Source organism: Saccopteryx bilineata, chromosome 1 (genome assembly GCF_036850765.1).
Source record: "Saccopteryx bilineata isolate mSacBil1 chromosome 1, mSacBil1_pri_phased_curated, whole genome shotgun sequence".
Taxonomy (NCBI): Eukaryota; Metazoa; Chordata; class Mammalia; order Chiroptera; family Emballonuridae; genus Saccopteryx; species Saccopteryx bilineata.
This window is the reverse complement of record NC_089490.1, coordinates 85885862-85898249: the sequence shown is the minus strand read 5'-3', so window position 1 is coordinate 85898249 and position 12388 is coordinate 85885862.

Below are 12388 nucleotides of genomic sequence, written 5' to 3'. Positions count from 1 at the left end.
CCCTGCCTGAGTGCTTCTCCACCATTGTGAGACTTTATTAAATGGAATGGCCCAACCTTTTCCAGCTCCGCAGTTTAACTACTGTCTGCCCAAATCCAATGTGGACCTGCCTGGCGTTGGCTACCGGCATTACATCTGGTGCAGCGAGCAGGATTTGGAGCAGATTAGTATGGAGCCTGCGACATCCTTGAGGGGTGGAATAGAGGAGTGGCTGTTCCCAGTGGTTTTCCTGGTGGGGACCTTGGGATGGGTGTTTTTTACAATCCTGCAAGAAGAAACCAAGGGCGAGGTCAAAAGCTCCAGGATGAGCTGCATACTGAGTGCCAATGACAGTGTGAACTGGAGCAAGTACTGGAGAAGGAGGCCAACCAGGTCAAAGAGTTGCAGTGTGAGGTGCAGGCTGAGCTCTAATGGTGCCTGAAACTGGTGCAATCTCTGGACAAAGATTTATGGGTTCGTGAGTTGCAGTTTGCCCTGGAAGCTGAACGTTGGCAGTGACGGCTGTTGGAGAAACAACTGCTGGTTCAGGAGCTCGAGAGTCAGCTTCAGGCTGAGAGCTGGCCGCCACAGAAGCCAAAGTGGGCGCAGAAGATGGAGCTGCATTCCTGCCAGTGGAGTGGCTCTGAGTTGGCAGGAGCAGGCGTTTTCAACTCTTCTGAGGGGGAGGCTCAGACTGCAGTTGCCACCTGCAGACTCAGAGCACAGCCTGTGGTCGCCAAGAAGGTAAAATCCTAGCAGCAAATAGTCCCTCAGGGGCAACCACAGCCTCCTCCACAGATAGTGGAGCACTCTGTGGTCTAGCCTTATTATACCCAGATAGAGCTGATGGAATTGGGGGCACAATTCAGGAAGAAATCCATGGAGCCACTGGCAGCCTGGCTACCAAGGTTGTGAGACATAGGGATGGATGGCATCATGCTCTCTGAAACAGAGATGGAGAAATTGGCCATCATTAGCACACACTCCTCCTTGAGGCAGCATCTTCAGAACTGCCCTGACAACTGAGGAAACCATACCCTATTAGAATGGGTGATGGCTGCCAATTGTATGGTCTGGCAGAATGCTGGGGACTTGCTGGGGGCAGTGAGTAAGTGGCAGTGCTATAGTGAGTTAGTAAAGGTCCTTCAGAAACTAGGTATGAAGAATGCTGTTTTCAATCCAGGGCCCCTGTGGACCAGACAAGGAAGTGTTTATGGCCGGATGCAGGATCTTATCCTCTGCAATGCTCCATCAGCCCTTTTTGGGTCACTAGTGGCTATCCTGGGCCCCTATGTGAGAGCCTGTCAATGTGGTTACACAGATGGTAGCATTTTTATTTATTTATTTTTTTTAATTTTTATTTTAATGGGGTGACATCAATAAATCAGGGTACATACATTCAAAGAAAACATTTCCAGGTTATCTTGTCATTTAGTTCTGTTGCATACCCATCACCCGAAGAGAGATCATCCTCTGCCACCCTCCATCCAGTTCTCTCTGTACCCCTCCCCCTCCCCCTCTCCCTCGATGGTAGCATTTTTAGGGGAGCTGGAGGTAGCACGGAATCACAAAACTGTGAGGGTTGCTGCCCTTGCTTCCCCTCTGACTAGCAAGAGGAATGGGCCTGTGAAAGTTACCAGAACACAGATATGGGTAGATTTAATTGTGGCTGAGGCAGATAGGGAGAAATTGGATGGCAAGCCTAATAAAGGTTATTTTGGAGCTTTAGTAGCAACTTAAACCAGGACAGAGATTCCAGCCGCTGAGATGAACGACCCCAGCAGCTACCAATAAAACGGTTGGTGTGTGGGTGACATGATTACAAAATTATATGATAGAGACTACTGAAGGAGAGGGAGGATCCCCAAGATGCATTGTTCCAGTTTGAATAGGACAAAGGCTGAGGGACCCATCTAACAGGGATGGGTGGGGACCGGAGGCCACACATGGAACTGGCTATCCACCGGTCCCCTTCTAACGTACAATGGGTATTGGCCTTGGTGAATACAGGTGCAGAATGTTCCCTTCTTCTTCTTCTTTTTTTTTTTTTTTTTACAGAGACAGACAGTGAGTCAGAGAGAGGGATAGACAGGGACAGACAGACAGGAACGGAGAGAGATGAGAAGCATCAATCATTAGTTTTTTGTTGCACATTGCAACACCTTAATTGTTCATTGATTGCCTTCTCATACGTGCCTTGACCGCGGGCCTTCAGCAGACCAAGTAACCCCTTGCTCGAGCCAGCGACCTTGGGCTCAAGCTGGAGAGCTTTTTTTTTGTATTTTTCTGAAGTTGGAAACGGGGAGGCAGTCAGACTCCCGCATGCGCTCGACCAGGATCCACCCAGCATGCCCACCAGGGGGCAATGCTCTACCCATCTGGGGCGTTACTCTGTTGCAACCAGGGTCATTCTATCTAGTGCCTGAGGCAGAGGCCATGGAGCCATCCTCAGCGCCTGGGCCAACTTTGCTCCAATGAAGCCTCGGCTGTGGGAAGGGAAGAGAGAGACAGAGAGGAAGGAGAGGGGGAGGGATGGAGAAGCAGATGGGCGCTTCCCTTGTGTGCCCTGGCCGGGAATTGAACCCAGGACTCCTGCATGCCAGGCCGACGCTCTACCACTGAGCCAACTGGCCAGGGCCAGCTTTTTTTGCTCAAACCAAATGAGCCCTCGCTCAAGCTAGCGACCTCGGGGTCTCAAACCTGGGTCTTCCACATCCCAGTCCAATGCTCTATCCACTGTGCCACCACCTGGTCAGGCAGAATGTTCCCTTGTTTATAGGAGCCCAGAACAGATTACTGGGACCCCAGTGGCCATTGACGGGTATGGAGGCCAAACTGTTCAAGTGAAGCCATTAACAGCCATTAACTATTCCACTGGGGATAGGAAAAGTGCTTTTTAAGCCATATAAGGTATTTGTATCCCCTATTCCTAAACATATTTTGGGGGTAGATGTCTTACAAGGACTGTGGTTGGAAACTACAGCCAGAGAGTTCCACCTGCAAGTCTCGGTTGTGAAGGCAGTGTTGTGGGGTCACGTAGCACATTCCCCCTTGCAATTACAGGTTCCCTGGCGTGTGACTAGCACGAAGCAGTACTGCCTGCCAGGCAGCTATGAAGAAATCACTGGGATAGGCCCCGGCTGGCTAGCTTAGCATTAGAGCATTGGCCCTGCGTGTGGAAGTCCCGGGTTCGATTCCCAGCCAGGTCAGACAGGAGAAGCGCCCATCGGCTTCTCTATCCTTCCCCCTCTCCTTTCTCTCTGTCTCTTTCTTACCCTCCCACAGTCAAGGCTCCATTGGAGCAAAGTTGGCCTGGGCACTGAGGACGGCTCCAGAATAGCTCCAGTTGCCTCGCAGCAACAGCCCAGATGGGCAGAGTATTGCCCCCTGGTGGGCATGCTGGGCAGATCCTAGTCAGGCGCATGCGGGAGTCTGTCTCTCTGCCTCCCTGTTTCTCACTTCAGAAAAAATAATAATAATTAAAAAAATAAAAAGAAAAGAAATCACTGGAACAGTCCTTGAACTAGAAAAGGTGGGAATTATCTGGCTGGCACACAGCCCTTACAATTCCCTACTGTGGCCTGTGCGCAAACCAGATGGAACCTGGCGAGTGGATTACAGAGAACTTAATAAAGTTGTTCCCCCTTTGCATGCTGCTGTACCCTCAATAGCTAACCTGATGGATCGGTGAAGCCATGTGTTGGGGACAAACCACTTTGTGGCAGATTTGGCTAACGCCTTTTTCTCTATTGATGTAGCTGCAGAGAGTCAAGACCAATTTGCCTTCACTTGGGAAGGGTGGCAATAAACTTTAGAATATTACCACAGGGCTATTTGCATAGCCCCACCTTGTATCATGGGCTGGTGGCTGCTGACCTGGCTAAAGGGAAACAACCAGAGGCAGTTCATATGTATCATTATATTGATGACATTATACTAACTAGTGACTCTTCCAGAATTGGAGCAAGCAGTCCCTACCCTGCTATCCCAAATGAAAGCGTATGGCTGGGTGGTCAACGAGGGCAAATTACAAGGACCTGGGTTATCTGTTAAATTGTTGGGAGTTGTCTGGTTGGATAAGACAAAGGTTATCTTATCTATATAATAGATAAGATCCAAGCATACCCTGTACCCACCCACTACGGTAAAGCAGTTACAGGAATTTCTAGGGCTGTTGGGGTATTGGCGAGCATTCATACCCCATTTAGCTCAGTTACTGCATCCCTTATATCATCTTATTTGGAAGGGGGTTTGCTGGAATTGGACTGAGCAGGCACAAGGTGCATTTGCAGCAGCTAAGAAAGATGTCAAGGTGGCACAGGCCTTAAATGTGTTTGATCCTGCCAGTCCCTGTGAGCTTGATGTCCATGTAACTCCTGAGGGGTTTGTGGCAACGGACAGAGAGCCTATGGCAACCTATTGGGTTTTGGTCCCAACTGTGGAAAGGTGCTGAAGTCCATTACTCATTAGTGGAAAAACTGTTGGCAGCTGTGTATACTGCCCTCCTAGCCACTGAGAGTATTACAACCACAATTCCAGTTATGGTCAAGACCACATACCTATTGCAGGATGAGTGAGAAATTGGGCAACCAAACCTCGTATTGGTATAGCCCAAACCTCCACCCTGGCCAAGTGCGATGCATACTTGCAACAATGCTATGCTCTTAGCACAAGCCCATTGAGAGTAAAACTGCAGGAAGTCTTGGATTCAGTCACCTATGTGACCTTAGAATCAGGTGCAGCTGGGGTTCAGGAGGCAGAACCTGAAGTCAGTCCCTACTAGGAGGGGCACATTGCCCATTGCTGAGGATGCCTGGTATACTGATGGTTCTAGCAGGGGCCAGGTGGACGACCATAGCCTTCTATCAGCCACTGAAACTATTTGGATGGACACAGGTACAGGCCAAAGCAGCCAATGGGAGGAATTAAGAGCCATATGGCTAGTTGCCCATAATGAACCTTACCTCTGGTGATTTGCACTGACAGCTGGGCTGTCTGTCATGGACTGGCCCTTTGGATTGCTACTTGGCACATTAACCAGTGGATGGTAATACACCGTCAGCTATGGGGTCAGGCCATGTGGCAGGCTTTATGGGAAATAGGACACCAGAAACAGGTGATAGATAGTACACCATGTCACAGGGCATGCCCCTCTAGCCCATCCTGGGAATGATGAGGCTGACACTTTGGTGAGGGTGCAGTGGTTGGAGACTGTGCCTGCAGGTGACATGGCTCAGTGGCTCCACCAGCATCTGCTCCATGCAGGACAAAAAACTATGTGGGCTACTGTTAAGGCATGGAACTTGCCTGTGTCCTTTGCAGAGGTACTTGCAGACTGCGAGCAATGTGCAGTGTGTTCCAAGGAGCACCTGCAGAGACAATCTGTATCACCTGGCCAGATCCAGAGAGGTTGTATTCCACTGACACGGTGGCAAATAGACATCGTTGGACCTTTACCAAAGTCCAACGGGTACTGGTATGCAGTCACACGTGTAGATACTGCCGCCGGTCTGCTTACTGTTTACCCTGTCCATAACCCAGACCAAAGGGCAGTCATACAGGTTCTGGACTGCCTGAGTACTGTGTACAGGCAGCTGCTGCTCCTTGAAAGTGACAATGGTACTCATTTCACGGTTTTTTTGGTGAAGCAATGGGCTCAAGACCTAAGGGTGGACTGGAAGTACCATGTCCCCTACCACCCACAGGCTGCTGGTATCACTGAGTGGTATAATGGATTCTTAAAGCAGGGACTGTGACAGGAGGGCAGCACTGGCTCCCTTACTGTATGGACACGCTGCTTGTGGACAGTACTCCAGATTTTGAATGAGAGACCTCGACGGGGGCCCCAGCTCCGGTGGAGGCCCTTCTGCACTGGGCAGCTGCTCTCATCTAGTTGCAGATACTCACCAAAGATGCTTTGCTCAAGCCGGGCTTTGGACATCAGGACAACATGCTTTTGCCTGCCCCAAGTCCTGCTTAAGGCCAACGGCTTAAATGGGCATGGCCCTGGACTGTACAGGCCCCCCACCTATGACGGGTGGTCTTGTTGGCACCGTGGGGTAGGGGGCTCGAGGTGGACTTCCAGTTAACTCCATGGACAACCAGTACCTGGCTGCCTAAGGTAGAAGTGTATTATCCCTTGAGTGCTCAGGGGGACAGGATTATGAAGGACACCTTTGTAATTTCTTTATGGCCCATTATGAGTTCTCCCACTTTGCTGCACATAGAACCAGCAGATCCTGGTGTACAGGCCAATAAGGTTTGGTATGCCCACCCGGGGTGGCCTCTGGTACCTGCTACTGTGCTGTCTGCAGACAGAACTCTGGCCTGGATTCTGCCAGAAGGGAAAGATTTACCTCTCTTGGTACTGCTGACCACTCTATCATTTCACCCATAACTGTGTTTGTAACTCTGTTGCTGACTATACTGTTTTGGTTTTTGTAATGTACCTCACTCCTTGCATAGGGACCATCCCGGAAGAAACCTGTCCCGTAGATTGTGAGCCAAGAAACCCTAAAGAGGTGGAATGTGAGGCAGCTCTGTTAGGCTTGCTCGAAGGTTTACCAGCTATAAGCACTTTGCTTGATTAGTGCATGAGCACATGGCAGAGGCACGTGTGCATGGTCTATGTAAGGCTATGAATGCTTCCCTTGGGCGCTGATTATCCCAAATCACTCTACCACTGCCACCATGAGGTGTGGTTTTCCTTGCTCCCTTACCCTTACTACAAATAGCAGATTTTCCTTTGTTTATTAGCTCTTTCCCTTTTGTTGTTTATTTGCTCACCTCCAATAAATAGATATGGCCCGAACAATTTCTGGCTCCATAGTTTCTCTACCATCTGCTTGAATCCAATGTGAACCTGCCTGGCCTCAGCCACCAGTATTAACATCATCTCTCTCCCTTCCTGTCTGTCTGTCCCTGTCTCTTTAAAAAAAAAATTTTTTTAAAACCTAGCCTGACCAGATGGTGGCACAGTGGATAGAGCATCGGGCTGGGATGCAGAGGACCTAGGTTCAAAACTCTGAGGTCACCAGCATGAGTGCAGGTTCATTAGCTTGAGTGCAGGGTCCTGGCTTGAGCAAGGGGTCACTCTCTCTCTGCTGTAGCCCCCCCCCCCAGTCAAGACACATATGAGAAAGCAATCAATGAACCACTAAGGTGCTGCAATGAAGAATTGAGGCTTTTCATCTTTCTCCCTTACTGCCTGTCTGTCCCTGTCTGTCTGTCTCTCTTTTGCTAAATAAATAAATAAATATAAAGAGCCTTGGGGTAAGTGGCAGAAGCACTTGGAAATGCATGATACTGATTTTACACATACAGAGATCTCTCTCTATGAAACTGGCTGCAGTGGTCCTGAACTTGACCTTCCCTGAATCCATATTTTTATGTATAGGTCTGTCTGCCTCTCCTAGGATCTGAGCTCCTTGAAGACAGGGGGAAATGCTACTTCTGCTCTTTATTCCCACAATCCTGTAACATCTTTCTTAGGAAGCATTCAGTAAAAGTGTTTAGGAGATTATATTCTTTCTCTCAGATATCTCTCAAATCTTCCCTCTTCATTCTATTCCCACAGCTTCTGCCCTGGTTCAGGCCTCTTCACTGTTCCCCTGGAGCTTAGCCACATTCCTAGCTTCCGGCCTCAGTCCTCCTGCAAGCAGCTGCCACTGTCACAAAAGGCTTCCCTCATGAATACCCTTTGCCCACAGAAAGGTCTGGATTGAACGCAGCTCAGGCCCTGGTTGGGTTGCTCAGTGGATAGAGTGTCATTTCTAGCTCGCCAAGGTTGTGGGTTCAATCTCCAGTCAGGGCACATATGAGACGCCACCAGTGAGTGCACAACTACAAGGAACAATGTGGAACAACAAGTTCATGCTTCTTTCTCTCACTCTCTCTCTCTCTCTACATCCCCCCCCTCTCTCAAATCAATGGAAAAAAATGGGGGGGGTATTTTTTTGCTGAAGTGAGAAGCAGGGAGGCAGAGAGACAGACTCCTGCATGCACCTGACAGAAATCCACCCAGCATGCCCACCGGGGGCGATGCTCTGCCCATCTGGGGCGTTGCTCTGTTGTAACTGGAGGCGGAGGCCATGGAGCCATCCTCAGTATCCAGGCCAACTTTGCTCCAATGGAGCCTTGGCTGTGGGAGGGGAAGAGAGAGATAGAGAGAAAGGAGAGGGGGATGGGTGGAGAAGCAGATGGATGCTTCTCCTGTGTGTCCTGGCCGGGAATCAAACCCAGGACTTCCACACGCTGGGCTGATGCTCTACCTCTGAGCCAACACCTAGGGCAATGGAAAAGATTTTAAAAAGGTATTTTAGCTGATTTATAGGGAAGGTGTGAACTGGTGAAATTGGAGACCTAGACATGGTCCAGATCACAGGGCCTTCTCATTATAATATTCATTAACTTAAATTTTTTTAAAAAAATTATTGATTTTAACAAGAGAGGAATGGAGAGAGAGAGAGAGAGAGAGAGAGAGAGAGAGAGAGGAACACTGATCTGTTCTTGTATGTGCCTTGACCAGGAATTGAACCTGCAACCTCAGCATATCAGGACGATGCTCTAACCAATCAAACTATCTGGCCAGGGCACATTAACTTAAAAATTTTTTTTTTTAACTTTATTTTTTTAATTTTATTTATTCATTTTAGAAAGGAGAGAGAGAGGGAGAGAGAGAGAGAAACAGAGAGAGAGAAGGGAGGGGAGCAGGAAGCATCAACTCCCATATGTGCCTTGACCAGGGAAGCCCAGGGTTTCGAACCGGCGACCTCAGCATTTCCATCCAGGTCAACACTTTATCCACTGCGCCACCACAGGTCAGGCAACTTAAAATTTTTTTAAAATTGATTTTAGAGAGAGAGAGAGAGACATCAATTTGTTGTTCCACTTATTCATGCATTCATTGGTTAATTCTTGAATATTCCCTGACGGGGAAATCAAACCAGTAAACGTGGCATATTAGGATGAGGCTCTAACCAATTGAGCTACCCAGCCAGGGATATTTATTAACTTTTAAGCTTCATAACAGGTGTAAAAGGAAGGGGCTATGATTATCATCTAATTTATCTCATCATTTATTATTCTCACTTTGCCTCATCTAAGGCAGAGAGGTTAAGTAGGTCGTTCAGGGTCACACAACTAGTAAATGGCAGAGCTGGGATTCAGGCTCCAGAGCCCACTATTCTAACCCCTGGGCTGTTCCTCCACAACATTAGCATAAGGTCAGCAAAGGGAAGCCTTAGAAGGTTAAAACGGAAATGAGTGACATCAGCTGGATGGACAGTAGATGGGAAGGGGCTGGGGTGTAGACAAGAAGACCAGGGAGGAAGTTATTGGGTGACTCTTGTATAAAAAGGCCCCTGGCAAGGCTGGTAGCCCTGGAGAGTGAAGTTGGGCAGAGTCCAGAGGTCTTCCCACGGTGGTCTCATAAATAAGGTGGATGACCTGGAGACAGAAGTGGGCGGAGCCAATCCCTGAGGGCTTTAGCCACTGGCCCAGTGGTGGGCCTTTCACAGAGGTGGGAAACTGGAGGGGAGCCAGGCTGAGGGAGGAGGAGGCTAGCATTGCCAAGTTCAGTGTTTTGGGTTCCCAGGCTTTTTTTATGGTGTTCAGCTCACAAGGTTGTAAGTGGGATTTGTTGGCACATTTCGTTTCCTCATTAGTAAAAAACAGGAACAAGGCTTTGTGTGTGTGTGTGTGGCAGAGACAGAGTCAGAGAGAGGGACAGAGAGGGACAGACAGACAGGAAGGGAGAGAGATGAGAAACATCAATTCTTCGTTGCGGTTCCTTAGTTGTTTATTGATTGCTTTCTCATATGTGCCTTGACTGGGGAGCTACAGCAGATTGAGTAACCCCTTGCTTGAGCCAGCGACCTTGCGCTCAAGCTGGTGAGTCTTGCTCAAACCAGATGAGCCCATGCTCAAGCTGGCAACCTCGGGGTCTCGAACCTGGGTCCTCCACATCCCAGTCCGACACGCTACCCACTGCGCCACTGCCTGGTCAGGTGTATCAGGCTTCTTTATTAATTCTCTGTGTCATTCCATGGAAGATTGGAGGTGGCTCACAAAAACACACAAAGACAGTCTGCAAGCTCCTGGGAGGCAGAGGGCTTCTCTGTCATGTCCTGCCACATCTCTGGGCCTAGCCCTGTGCCTGGCATATGGTCAGGGCTTGTAAATGTGTTATTGGCATGAACAAAAAGATAGCAAAATAATTGCTAAGAGTGTAGAGAGAGAAAAATAAGAGTTGGAAACTAATCCAGAAGCAGGAGGAGAGCCAAGTGTGTGGTTAAGGGGAGTTCCCACACCAGAATGCTAGCTGAGCAATTGTGGGGAAGCCAATAAACCTCTCTGTAAAATGACTCCACCACTGGGGGACTGGAAAAAAAATACATACAGTATATCATAGAATGGAATAATATGAAGCCATATAAAAGGTGTGAATGCTCTTTGGTATAGAATAATATTCAGAATATATTGTTAAGTATAAAAAAACAACAACAAGGCACAGAGCAGTGTGTATGAAATATAACAATTTGTGTCAAAAAGGGAGAAAAATAATAGTGTGTGTGTGTGTGTGCATGTGTGTGAAATCTAACAGGAAGATTTTTTTTAACCAAATACCATTTGGAATCTTTGATATTTGGGGTTTTTGGGAAACAGCTGGGTTAGGCTTGCTCACTGGTTTCCTGCCTGCAAGCACTTTGCAGGATTCGTGCATGAGCACATGTCAGAAAGCTACATGTGTGTCTCTATGAAAAGTTACGGGTGCTTTCCCTCGGTGGCAATTCTCCCAGATCGCTCTCCAACCATTATGAGGTGCAGCTCCCCGATTCCCTCAGCCGCCACTGTGAAGGGTAGTTTCCCTTGTTCTCCACTGTGAAAAGCAGTTTTCCTTTGCTTATTTGCTCACCCATCTCTGTGAGCCTCCAATAAATGGGTGATGGCCCGACGCTTTCCCACTCCACAGTTCTTCTACCATCTGCCCGAATGCAATGTGAACCTGCCTTGCCATGGCCACCAGCATTACAGCGATCATGGGAATATATTACTTAGTAAAAAATGAATAAAATTTTCATTTTAAAAAGCAATTAGACCTGTGGTGATGGAAAGGATAAAACGTCGTCCTGGAACGCTGAGGTTGCTGTTTTAAAACCCGGGCTTGCCCGGTCAAGCAAGGCACATATGGGAGTTGATGCCTCCTGCTCCTTCTCCCCTTCTTTCTCTCTCTCTTCTCTAAAAAATGAATAAATAAAGTCTTAAAAACAAAAAAAAGCAATTCCCCTGGCCTGTGGTGGCATAGTAGATAGTGTCAACCTGGAATGCTGAGGTCACCGGTTCAAAACCCTGGGCTTGACCAGTCAAGGCACATATGAGAAGCAACTACTATGAATTGATGCTTCCCACTCCTCCCCACCCCCTTTCTCTCTCTCTCTCTCTCTTTCCTCTCTCTAAACTCAATAAATAAAAAATCTTTTTAAAAAGCAATTAAGATTTTTTTCACATCTTAAAAAAAGTCCTCTCGGCCTGGCCTGTGGTGGCGCAGTGGATAAAGCATTGACCTGGAACGCTGAGGTCGCTGGTTCAAAACCCTGGGCTTGGCCTGACCTGTGGTGGTGCAGTGGATAAAGCGTCGACTTGGAAATGCTGAGGTCGCCGGTTCGAAACCCTGGGCTTGCCTGGTCAAGGCACATATGGGAGTTGATGCTTCCAGCTCCTCCCCCCTTCTCTCTCTGTTTCTCTCCCTCTCTCTCTCCTCTCTAAATATGAATAAATAAAATTAAAAAAAAAAAAAAAAAAAACCCTGGGCTTGCCCGGTCAAGGCACATATGGGAGTTGATGAGTTCTGCTCCTCCCCCCTTTCTTTCTCTCTCCTCTCTAAAAATGAATACATTTTTAAAAAGTCCTCTCTTGGCTCCCATTCCCTCCAGCTAGTGCCCTATTTTCTGCACCCTTTGCCAGCAAAAGGAGTCATCTGTGCTTGCTCTTTCCAGCTCCTCTCCTCACATCCTCTCTTCAACCTGCTCCAAACAGTTTCTCCAGGTCACTAATGACCTCCACGTTGCCAAATCCAGTGGTAATTCTCAGACCTCATCGCCTAGCTCCCTGGTTGGCAAACTGCGGCTCACAAGCCACATGTGGCTCTTTGGCCCCTTGAGTGTGGCTCTTCCACAAAATACCACATGCAGGCGCTACCTTGATAAGGAATGTACCTACCTATATAGTTTAAGTTTAAAAAATTTGGCTCTCAAAAGAAATTTCAATCGTTGAAATTTCAGGCCTCTATTTTAGTGTTGATATTTGTCTCTGTTGACTAATGAGTTTGCCGACCACTGGCCTTGCTGACTACTCCCTCCTTCTTCGCACACTTTTCCCTCGTGGCTTCCAGGAGCCCAGGCTTCTCCAC